A 13,016-nucleotide genomic window follows, 5' to 3' on the forward strand; every position below is an offset into this window, starting at 1 on the left:
AAATTCAGTGCTTCAAGTACATAGCCTTTAAAAACAAGCAATAGCTACTTTTCAGCATACACAATTTAAGATGTCCTTCTAGTCCGAGATTCTTTCCATTGCCAAATATTTGTATTACACAGAGTGGCTGTTCCATACTGTTCCGAAAGTGGAAAATACAAGATCTGTTCTGAAAGTAATGCCTCCAGTTTCACTGTGTTGGCCCCCAACATTAGAGGCAGATGTTGGAGGTAAAGTAGTAGAGGTTGAACCTTCCTGCCAGGATCCCATTCCGTGTTGTTGCCGTGTGACAGATGGCAGCAGAGGGACAGTCTGACACAATGGTATAGTGGAAGTGCATATGAAGCAAAGGTTTGTCATAGAATTCCTTCATGCAGAAAAAATCAAGCCCATTGATATTCATGAACACTTGCTGAATGTTTATGGGGACCATACAGTGAATGTGAACACAGTGAGGTGGTGAGTGATGTTTTTGCAGTGGTGACAGTGGGTCAACTCTGCTGGTGCAAATATTCAAGTGTATGGCATGCAAGTTCTCACCACTACTGAAAATGGTGAGTATTGAAAAATGTTTGTAGCAGAGAATTTTCTCTGTCAAATAGTGCTGTTGTGCTCTATATATCTATTGTAAATATCTATTATATATATCTATTGTATATATCTATTGTGCTGTATATATCTATTGTAGATTCCACAAAAAAACAAATAGGAGTCATTTCTTTTGGACCAAGCTGTGTAAATTAATGTCTGTAGAACAACTGCTTCTGCAAGCATCCCATGTGATTCCTTCCTCTTAGGTGCATTTAAGACAACTTGTGGATGGTTTGCTTGAGTGTGACTGGTACCAGGTCAGGAGAGAGGAGACATGTGTCTCATGCTGCACAAGTAGCATCCTGCTTGAACACAGTTGTAAGGTTTCAGGGTCCTTTCATGCTGATTGTTGAATCTTATCTAAAGGAAAGACTTTGGCAATCACTAAAAGCATAACAATTGGTTCAGTTTCTCATATTCTCAATCTGGATGTCTCAGTATCAGTATTGTTTACAATGGAAAGGTGGCCAATCTTGAGATGTTTAGGAAAGTGTTGTATAAGTCTTTATTTCAGGAAAATCAAAGAAAATTTAAAAATTAGCAGAAAAAGAAGAAATGGAAAAACAAACAAACAAACAAAAATCCAAACAATAAAAACAACGACAGAAAGAATTGCAAAGAAACAACATACTAGATAAGGAATATTGCTGAGGTTATTTTAATTGTTATTGTTTCATTGTTATAGAAAAGGACAACAGTATCTGGGGAAAATTATTTGCCATAAACCTTAACTCCCTTGAACTGCTTCTTAAATAATCTCTCTCTACTCTGCAACCTCTCCACTTGGAATAGAGACAGGAGAAAGTAGGAGGCTGAGTTATTTCCTTCAGCACAAGACCAGAGATTCTCTGAGCTGTTGGCATCAGCCTTTGGAGCCCGCTCTGTGCTCTCTGGGAATGCACGAGGCACTATTTTCAAGAGACAAGAGGCTCATGCTTTCTGTAGAGCTTTTTCCTTTACCCCTAATCCTGTGGAGAAGATGTGTTCAAAAGCTTGTGCTGATCCAAATGCAGTGACAGAGTTAATGGCAGAGAGCCTGCAACAAACGTGCTGTTTGAGTGCAGACACCGTGAACTGGAGCAGTAAATGAGAGTGGAAGAAAAAAATTCTCCAAAGAGCAGTCAGTAAGGAGTTCATTTTATTTTTGTCTACATTCAATAGGCTGATGAGCACAATTAACAGCTGCTTCACTGGAAAGAGTTTTCACTCTGTTATTTCCTTCATCTCAGACATGGAATCATTTTATAATTATTTTTATATGCTAACTCTCACATCATCAACCATTATTCCCATGCTTACACAGGAATGACTAACATATAATAGTAAGTACAAATCATTGTTTTTAACTCTTCCTTTGCTGTGCACTTGCTTTTTATATTATTGTAGTGATTTTACCCCACCAGGCTGAGATGTGTATTCTATCTTTCTTAGTACAAAAGAGTTTGTTTGTATCTGATTTAATACATCAGCCAGAAAGACCAGATGACACATTTACTGCTGTTCAGAAAATAGATTCTGCATGGAATTAACAGCTAGAAAAGCAGGTCTCCATTATTTCCAAGAGCACTAAGATTGCCCTCAGCTTGGCATGAGATAACTAAAGCACTGAAATCTATCAGACTGCTGTCTGACCTTGGACAGCTTGGATTGTTTCTTCTTCTGCTTCTTGACTGTGTGCCTACCGCTGCACTACATTAACTCTGTGTGAAAACATTTCTGCACTTGTTTGTACAACTTCTATTTTGTTTGGAGTTTTCAGATAACGTAGATATGCCTCATTTAAAACAAAACTGTGGAGTATTGTGACTTCCACCTGATTCCCTCCAAATTGTGCAGGACTAAATAACTTTGCCTGATAGAAAGCACAGTCCTGTGGTTTGAATTAAAATTATTTTCAGTTTCAGTAGTCACAACATGTGGCATCAAGAGATATCTCCTTGGGAACTGCTTTTTCAGCCTTCTATTGCAAAAGTTGAATTAGGTCACCTTATAATCTGAAAGCCAACAGAAGTAAATATGAATTAATCCAATCAAAATGGGCTTGTCAAATGTGATTATATCACATTTCAAAGGTAGCTTGCACGTATAATTAACGGAATTAATGGAGTAATATTTGTGTGCTAGGAATTCACTTAAATTAGTAATCTATGTTCTTCACGTCCACAAAGCAACAGTATTTTGGGTGAGTGCAAAAGGACAGTGAGCTCGTGGCAGAATCACAGAATTGCTGAGTTTGAAAGAGACCTCTGGAGGTCATCTGGTCCAGCCTCTGCTCAAGCAGAGACATTCAGAGTAGGCTGCCCATGCCTATGTCCAGGCAACTTCGGAATATGTTTAAGGAGAAAACCTCACAGCCTCTCTGAGCAATGTGTGCCAGTGCTCTGTCACACTCTCAGTAAGTTGTTTCCAGATATTTAGATAATGCCTTTTGTGTTTCAGATTTTGTCCTTTACTTCTTGTCCTGGCACTGGGCATCACTGAAAAGAGTCTGGCTCCATCTTCCTTGCACTCTCTCTGTAGGTATTTATACACATCAATATGATCCTCTTAAGCTTCCTCTTCTTCAGGCTGAACAGTTCCAACATGCAATAGTCTTATATCAGCATTATGCCACCACTGGGGATAGACATTTCTGGAATCATGTCCTCATAGCATCAGGACTTCTGTAATCAACACCTCCATTGACTCCAACAAAATCCTAATGAGTACCAGACACAGAAACATTAAGTCCTGATATCACCATCTCCTGATTTTTATTTTTACTTTTTTTCCGATTTCCTCATGCATTGTCTATTTCTTCCCTTCATTTAGCTTTGTTTGAGAATTAGACTTCTGTAGCTAGGGTTATTTTGCAGTGCATTAGAAAATCTGCCATTACAAAGGCTGCTTATGCAGTGCTATAATAGTCTGACTTGTTGAGGTATGTCAGATCTCAGTTTGACAGGTAAGAACTTGTGCTGGGAACTTACCACTCTCTGATAGTGAGAGTCTCAGAAACAGAATATTTTTTTTTTCTTTTTTCTCTCTCTCTCTTTTTTTTTTTTTTATTCCCAATCTCAATGACTCTTTTGTTTTCCACCCTTTTGCAGCTTGCTTTGTCTTTATGAAAGTAAGATCAAGCTATCACAGAAACAACAGTGGCAACAATAGTTCCAGCTCACATCAACATCTGTTTTTCTTTTCCATCAAAAGGCCTGTTATTTCCCTTGTTAGCACCCTCTGATAGATATGCCAAACAGCATGCTTTGTGTGTTAAAACTCTGGTGGCCAAAGAGAAAAGGAATAACAGAAGCCTAAAGAAATCAAAACTCTATTTAATTCCACAACTTTCACCTGCTTTTCCCTCTGTTCTCTCTCTTTTTTTTTTTTTTTTTTTCCATGCCCTTGTAGCTATCACTTATGAAGATTATTATTCTATGGGTGTTTGTCTCACAGTTAAGAAGACTAAAGTCTTTACTCTCGGAATTTCAGACCAATGAAACAGTTTAATATTGTTCAATAGCAAGATCACATTAACATTTTTTACTCTCTTGGCCCATTTATATATCTGAGCATTACAAAGCAGAGGTTAGAGCCAGGTTTCTTTTAAAAAAAGAACAACAGACAAAACAGCAACAAAAAACTCTCCAACCTATCACAAGAAAAATGGTAGAAAATAAACACTGAAATGAAAATCCCACTGTATAGAAGGGTCATTTACTTTTTTGCTACAAGACATACTGCCACCCCCAGCAAGGTTGACATTAAAAATAATGTAAATGTAAAAAATATAGCTCTGTTGGTCTTTTGAAGAATACTTTGGGGAAGGGTATGTGATTCTGGGAAAGGATAGGTAGTTTTGGATCCTGCTACAACAATGCAGAGCATTTCATAATTTTTAGACTCTATCTCATAGCATGTGTCCAGATCAATTTAGGCCTCTAAATGAGTTTCAAAATATGGTTTCAATAGAACTCCACTGAGATTAAAATTTCTTCTGTTCTCTAAGCCTGTGGAAAAGACATAAAACGGAAACTGGGGGGTTTACAGCCACTGCAAGTTTTATAATGAACAATTCTGAGCTGAAATTGACTCAACTCTGATGCTAGTGAGCAAAACAGCATCAGCTCACGTTTGCTTAAATGCCACTTGAGTTCGCCCCAAAGTGTCATTCATTGTATGTTTGAAGAGTCCTGGCACGGTGAAGTCCATCTGTTTGTGGCCTTTAGACATGACCTCTGTCTTCAGCTATAGCAACTTTGCCTTCCTTTGAGGTGCATCTTCTCAGAGAATAGGAGATTATCCTGAGAATACCTTAACATAACTAAGCTCTTTTCAAAGGTGAGATGAGGCTTTTCTACAGAACCTGGAAGGGGTTATTTCTTATGAAACTTTCACCTCATTATGGAGTTATGATGAACTCATCATTTCACAAAGATACTTTATACAAATCATACAGAAGGTTTAATTTCCTAGTAAGGAGTAATTTGCACATAGCAAGAATAGCACATAGACATTTTTAGTATTATTTGTTTGGAATGACCTGAGCAGAATTTGATTTGTGTCATTTCTGAACATGTTTGAAAATGTCACTGCTGCTGGTGATTAGGGTAAGAGATGATAAAGTTCCATGGCTGCCTCAGAGATAGACAATTCCTTTGGGACTGAGGGGAATAAGTGGACTATTAATATATACTAGACACATGATTTCATGAGGGACTCTGGTTACATCAGGGAAAATACAGGTCTAGTAGAAGGTGAGACAGCAAGATATCCCTGAATCACTTAGGAACTAAGAGTAGCAAGCCAGAGGGATTATAGAAACTGACAATAAAACATTTGAAGGCTGGAGGGAAAAAAAAAAAAAAAAAAAAGGGTTTTAGTTTCCTAAGAAAAGACAACTGGATAGTGATACAGTACCTGAAAGCCACATGAGAACAAATGCCTGGAAGTAGAAGCTAGAGAACCCTTTAGTTAGAAACATGCCACTGCAAGCAGTGTAACATAAACTCCATCCATCCTAGTGAATGGATGACTTTTGAGGGGATCTGAATTCCAAGCAGCTCTGAATGGCAAAATTCCAGGGGGCATGATCACTTAAGCTAGAAAACTTCACTGAAGATTGATGTCATTAGACATTGTGCAGTTCAGAATGTTCAACAGTGTGTTCATGGTCCAGAGGCACAATTACCCATTAACATCAAGTCCATCAGTATACAAAAGCGATTTTAAAATTGATAAAAAATTAAAGAAGTATGTAACCTCCAGATGGCAACAAGGCTTTCTAAGTAGTCAACATACAAGCTTAAAGTTGTATTTTCTGAAGTGATGATGACAACCTTTTAGACACTGCATCTGTGGCTCAAACAGTGAAAGAATGGTATTTATTTTGAATCTGAATTAAAAAACACAAATCAGCATATAGTTAGCTGTCCTTTTTATGGTGCGTATGGGTAGCATTATGACTACGGAGTGACATCTAGTGGATATGGCGCTAAATACCAGCATCTCAAAGGCATTGAAAGCCTCTTGAAATATGTCAGTCAAAGTGATGGCAAAGTGACCAGAGAATAAAAATATATTATGTTGTAGCAATATGCAGATAATAAGGAAAGGAGTGAAGCCCAACTCTTTGAGAAAACTGAAACTTTAGCGATTCTTAAATGTGTCAGCTTTATGTTCTAACACAAAACCAAGGGTGGATTTCTTAACCTTTTTTGGAATCCTCATTCTAATGTAAAACAAATGTACTACTTGCTGTATGCTTTGGTTTACCTACCATACTTTCATATAATCTTCATTTTAATCTGTGTGTGTAGTCCCTTTGCCAGTCTCCTTAATGGAAATCACACTCTCTCACATATAGCATCTTCTATGCTGAAGAAGGATTTCTGATGTGTTTTGGAGGGATATTTTTCTTTTTCAGTGTAATGTTTTAATTATACTCTCAGGAAAACTCAGTATAAACTTATCCTCAAGGCTTACTAGCTACAGTAAGTCTGGAGTTTACATTCTAGCTTGCTTTACAGTTGATAACAGCTTAGGTTTTCTTGGAGTTTGTTGAAAAAGAATATTTTAAATGCTTGCTTGACTTAATTCTCTTTTCGGAAACATACTTTACTGAGAAGACTACATTTCAAAAACTGAGATAGATAGAAAGACTTCCTTTCCTGAAACTGAAAGAGCAAAAAATGTCATGTGAAAGTCCTGTTCTGAGGCTGTGATTTATCAGGTACCATTTTCTGAACTTTTCTGCTTATTAAGCATGTAATTACATACACCATGAGACTTTCACACTGGTCACAAACTCCTGACAGGGCTCCATGGTACCCTTCAACCACCTTTGAAACTTCCAGTTTTTAATATTGGTTTATCAAAAATTGTAAATGTAAACTCAATATTCTGCACATCTACTGTACACAGTTTAGACAAGCCTCTGGATATGACAAAACAGCGCCATTTCATTGGTAAGCTAAATTCAGAAGCTGCTGACATGGGTTGTCAGGGCAAGTGCTAGAGAGTAATATGTTTTGATTATTCCTGAGTTCTTATAGAAAAATGTGTAGAGTTAGAATCTTGAGATAAAACATTTCATCTATTCTGTAGTTAAGAAAAAAGTTAAATAGGATCTGTCTATAAACAATAAACTAAATCTAGAGGATAGAGTGCAGAGCAGTCAAGGGTTTTATACTGATTTTTGTAATTGACAATTTTCTGTAATAATTCAGATTATAGAGATAGATGCTGCTTTCATGTATGTCACTGTAACTTCATCTGTACCCACTAGTGGGTCTTATCTTTTCCCTTTCCTCTCATACCCTAGCTGCCTAAAAGTCCAGTAAACATTGGTAGCGGAGACCGAAGTTATTCCAAGATATGTCCCTACCAGAGATGCTACTCAATATCTTGCACACTCCCACCTTTATCTGTGACCTCATGACTTCTTGGCACGGTCAAAAGAGGAAGCTGGAGCTGGAGCAGTCACTGTTCCTGCTCAAACCAGAGCCAGAATGGCTCAGTCTTGTGGCAGGTGGCTTGCAAAAATGCAGCCATCTGGTAGCAAAATTTCAAATAAAAGTTCACAAGCCAATGCACATTCCTACCAATAAGCAAGTCAGAGTGCAGCAGTGCTTTATCCATAATGATCTACTAATACTGGGAAATCTATACCATAAGAGGGGGAGGAGGAAACTGTAGGAAAGGATTTAGTTAGCCTTCTTATTAAAACTTTTCACCTTTCCCAAAGCTGGAAAACAGTGATGGCCTATTTCCAAAAAGGTTTTTATTTGATTTACATTTGTCTTTCCATAAATTTGCACTGTATTTGACTGCAGGTACACCTCTTCATAATAACTGCATGTCTTTCGGTGACAACTTGTGTGTGTGTGTAGGCTGGGGCTAAGCTCCTATTTTAAAATAAATTTTTAAGACTCAAGACTACTTTCTCTGGCATTGCACATTATGATAAGGTTTACTAAAAAATGAACTGAGTAACCTATTTGTTGTTGTTGTGGTGGTGGTTGTTAGTAATAAATTAATTTCACCAGGTCTAATTTTACTTTCCTCACACAATTTAAAATAAAAACATTCCTGATTCAGTGATTCTGGATAATAGGCAAAAGTTTTCTTTCCGTGGACACTTGTATTGTCAAGTTGTCAGGTGGGCTTATGACCCACAGTTGAGCTGCTTCCCTACTGCAGGGATGAATCAGTGTCATATCCTATTTTATTAAAATGATGTACCAAAATCACATGCATGTGCTGCTTGTTCTTAAAATTTTATCACCTGTTTTTCTGATGACTCATTCAACCTGCTTGTTGTAGAAATGACATTTTTAATTTTTTAGGGTGTAAATTTGTGACCATTTCAGAGGAAAAGCTTAAAAAGTGTTTGAGTCTCCTGGTATTCCTAATTGATAGGGACAATAAGCAGGGCCTTTGCTTCTGATTCAGCTTGGGGGGAAGCAGGCAGACAGCAAATGTGGCTAATAGGTTTTGAGGGGCTTTACCTGACTCCACTGTAAACTCGCTGAGACCCAAGGCTACAGCAGAAGCTGTGTGAAGCATTTTGTGCTATTGCACTGCTAGCACCGAGCAGCAGAGGGCTTTGTGGTAGAGGATTTTCAAAGAGCTGAGCTCTCACGCTATGCTTGCTGCTGTTGCAGCTTGCAGTTTTAGTAACAAGTTAAGCTTAGGAGAATGAATTTACCCCTTTAATTCAGTTTTGCAGTGTCTCTTTCTTAACTTCACATACTATGCTCTTTCTCAACCTTTTCTTTTACTCCAACCCTCAAATCCAGTCTAAAAGCCAGCACACATCTAGTGAAATTTCTGCAGTTGATCCTCCCGGGGAAGAAACAAGGCATGCTATGCTTCACAGAGCTAGGCAGTACTTCTGAGGGTGGCCCAGCTGTGACCAGCAGCACTGTCAGATCACAGGTTTCAAATTGGTATTGCTGCATCAGCTGCAAGCAGAACTGTTGCATGCAGGCAGGGTGAACAGTAGGACCTTCCCAAGGACTAATAAAAAACACACTCAAAAATATGCTGTTGCTACAAGCCAGGGTGGCTGAGTGCTAACAGCTTTGTTTGAGCCTCATAAACGGAGAACATGGAACTTGAAATAAGATTAAAAAGTGCAGCCAGAAGGCAAGGTATGCTTAGTGCTTGGAGCCATGTTTGTACAGAGCTGGGTCAGAGCTGGCTCAGATCTGAAGAGCTGAAGGTATATGACACTGTTTAGAGCTATTCTTATTCAGAAGAACTTTCTTTGTGGACCTGATCAAGTGTATGCTACTAAACTAACAATGTTTAGTTCCCAGAAACAGCCCAAGGAAAAACAATGATCCTGAATGAACCCTGTTGGAAGGTTAGGACTTTGTGCCGCTGCTACTGTTTTCATGACCAGTCTGGAAACTGGCTGTGATTTTTGAACATTTCCATTTATCAGATTGGGCAGGTGTGGACATAAAGTTTCTCACTTTTGGAGTTGTGCACTTTTCTCCTGTCACATGATAATACAAGCGTGCGGTCGTCCTCAGAATGGAAAAGCGAGAGAAGTCCTGTTTCATGGCAATTTTATAGAAAGGGATTTTTTTTCATAACAGTGTTCTGAAATTGAGGTTGTTAACTTTGCAAGTACTCAAAGTCTAAAAGGTTTGGGTATCTTTATTTATTTGTTTATATTAAGGATCAATATCTCATCTACTTCAGATGATATTAGACTCATACTTGCCTAAAGTTTTCTGCTCCAGATCTATTTTTTTCTCTATGCAGTACAGAGAAATACAGTAGTTCTCATTCAGTAGCTCTACTTTCAGCTATTTAGGTATTGATAGTTCAGGGTTAAATGAAAAAAAGAAAAGATATATATATATATATTTTTTACTTGTTCTCAGTCTATAGTACCTATGCTATTGTTGTCCCAGACTGTACTTGAAAAATTAGCCGGATACTCATTCAGAGAGTGTAAATTTGTGAAGGCAAAAGCCTCTCGAGCAAAAGTTACCACTTTTAGAAGTGGAAAAACCAATGACCTTAATCATTCCTACTATCTACCAAATCACCTTTTTCTGTATGTATGTGAACAAGTGTGAGGAAACTCCCACCCTGAAATATAACCCTTACAGGGGAAACCTTTTGCTGTGCCATATCGTACTATCTATAAGTAAAATGGTTGTCAAGATGTTCAGTCATTCAGGGCTGATTTTAACAAAACTACCTTTTGTTCAAAATGTCCCATTATCAGAAGCTTTACTCAGAAATAGCATTGCACTTCAATATACTTAATTGCTTTGTTTTGTAGATGCTGTGCCACTCACCTGAACAAGGCATATTAAGAGAAAGATTTCACAGCACAAATGTAAGCGGGACAGATTGAGATGTTGAGTGTTGAGATTGCGTCATGGTGGCACTTCCTTAATTATCAGAATCTTGACCCATATCTATTATTGCAACAAATCATCTGTCCCTTGTCTAAGAAGAAGGAGTCACTCTTGAAAAACAGAAAATACAATTAATCAAATATTCTTGGGGCACAGTAGTTTAAATTCCTCCTCTACTTCAACCTCATTATCTGGAGGCAAGTCTGCTCTTTTACAGAATGGAAGGTTCTTGCAGAACTTTCATTCCAAAAGTCAAGGGAAAGCCATCCCACTCACCAGCAAGGTGAATATTAAAAAGCATTAATGTAAGAGAAGGTCAGAAATGTTTTTCTTTACTTAGTTATTACTAAATAGTATTTTCTAGGGCATATGTATATTTTTTATGGTACATTATATTTTTAATCTGCAGCCAGAGTGAAGTCTTTTCCTTTAGCTATGTTTTACAGTTTTGTAATGATAATTTTAATTTAGAGAAAGTAATAGTGAAACAAGATAGGCCTATGAAACCTGGAAACGAGGCACAGATAAAAGTTAACAGTGCTTATTTTATTTTGTGCAAGGAATTTGGTAACAAAGTTCTTTCATTTTGGTATACTTCATAATGGCAACATTCAAATACTGAGAAAAAATAACCAGTTGATGAACCAAACAAATGAAAAACACAGAGCTATTTTTTGTTTGTTTGTCTGTTTGTTTTTCAGTGCAAAGAGCTACAAATCAAGTAGGCTCGTACTCTCAGCATTCATGATTATTAACCAGTTTGGAAGCCTTTAAACATGCACGTCACAAGGACAGGAAGACTAAGAGGATTTCCAGCTGAGCTAAAATCCAAGTGGTCTGTCCATAGGACTGAGTTGTGCATATGAATTATCTCAGTGACTTTACCAGGGTTTATTCATGTGCACAAAGCTGTTCACAGAACAAGAACATTTGCACATCTCGAGCCACAGTTACTTCTTCCCTACAGGGGAATTATAAAAAAGTTCATAACCTTAACTGTGGCTGTACAGTGTGCCAAAAGCAATGTGTTATTTGCACACTGATCGATAATAATAAATCATAACAAGAAAATCAATTGTTTCTCTGAATCAGGATTAAGAACATGAAATATTTGCAAAAAAAGCCACAAGCAGGGAAGAAATGCTAACAGCATAAGCAGATGAACAAATTAACACCAAGTATTATAATGTCCTTCCCAGTTTCTAATAGGAAGCAAATAAAGTTAGAGAAATAATACAGGAACAACTTTTTCTGTCTCAAGTCTCTTCAGTATTTAAATTAGACTCATAAGTTAAATTAGAAATGTTCTATACTAGCTGGTGTTAAAATCTAATACTGTTTGCTGGTCATATGAATGTATTACCCAATTCCATTTGCAGCTTCACCAGTGGTCATTAGTTTGTTTTAGGCATACACTGTGGGATTTTTACATTAAAGCTATTTAAAACATATACCTTTCCCTATAAAGTTCAACAACTGAAATAGTATTTTGTAAGTACAACCTGCTGGAATTACTTTTAACATTAATATCCAGAAAATTTACAAGCATTTTTGTAAAATTATGGAGTTATAATTAACAAAAATGAGACTAGACTAGTCATTGTTTTGGGGAGAGAGTATACTTGTACATTTAAATTTTATCAGCAGTGTTCTAGTATCTGCTCCTACTCCCTGTGTCTCTGCTTTGATCAGATTATTGACAAATGGCTTGTCATTCTAACTGTTTTTTTCCATTTAAAATGATAAACGAGAGAAAAAAAATACAAATATTACTACAGTATAGACTGTCTTGAGAACACTTGGCAATATGACTTATGACAGTACAGTATTCAGTGTACAAACTGTCTAGTTTTGAAAAGGCTTCATATATACATCGCCTCAAATATCCGGTGAATAAACTACTCATTAGAAAATCACGTAAGGGTATGTAGCTATTTAAAAAAATAGACACTGCAAGGTCTAGATGGCAGTTGGTTTCCACTGAGAGCTCCAGAATATTGTGTAAGAACAGTCTGCAACAATACAAGATGATCATGTGAAAAATCCCTAGGCAACCTCTGCTTGCTAGCATAGCTTCCTCCCATATATGTTGCTGATTTTTTTTGATGATTGGGAAAGTTTAAGTACTTGTTTATAATCAAGATTTTAAAAAATAAACACAAAGATGTATTTTATTTGCTTGGCTGTGTTTTTTTTTTCATTGCCTTCCCCTTTCCCTTTGTTTGTTTGTTTTATTTTTTACTTTTACTAGAGCAAAGGCTAAGTCAAGTTGTGGGATTATTTTTCCTCTTCTGGCAATGAATGTCATGGAGAATCCAGGGAATTTCTGCAGTGAGATCTTACACTATAATTGCTATTGAGATATTGGCAAAGATACTATTCATCTTCGTCATTTATTATTCAGTGCAGTTAAACAGGTTTCAGCAATGCCAAGTCAAAGGATTTACCTGGTATTAGAATAAGAACACTGAGGGCAAGAGAGCCCATCTTAGAAAACCCATACCTAACCACAGACGTGTTCTTAGCCCAGACTAAATGGTTTCAAATGTAGAGCTTTCTTTT

At 37.2% G+C, this 13,016-nt stretch overlaps 1 long non-coding RNA gene across 1 annotated transcript in view; it reads left to right on the forward strand.

Moving 5' to 3' along the window:
• LOC107322229 overlaps positions 1-12,638 on the forward strand; it is a 34,280-nt gene extending 21,642 nt beyond the window's left edge. Inside the window, exon 3 of the long non-coding RNA XR_004309299.1 lies at positions 11,156-12,638. This is a non-coding gene — a long non-coding RNA (uncharacterized LOC107322229). The remainder of the gene's footprint in view (positions 1-11,155) is intronic.
• Positions 12,639-13,016: the final 378 nt, after the last annotated feature.

The sequence above is a fragment of the Coturnix japonica genome, chromosome 1, assembly GCF_001577835.2.
Source record: "Coturnix japonica isolate 7356 chromosome 1, Coturnix japonica 2.1, whole genome shotgun sequence".
NCBI lineage: Eukaryota > Metazoa > Chordata > Aves > Galliformes > Phasianidae > Coturnix > Coturnix japonica.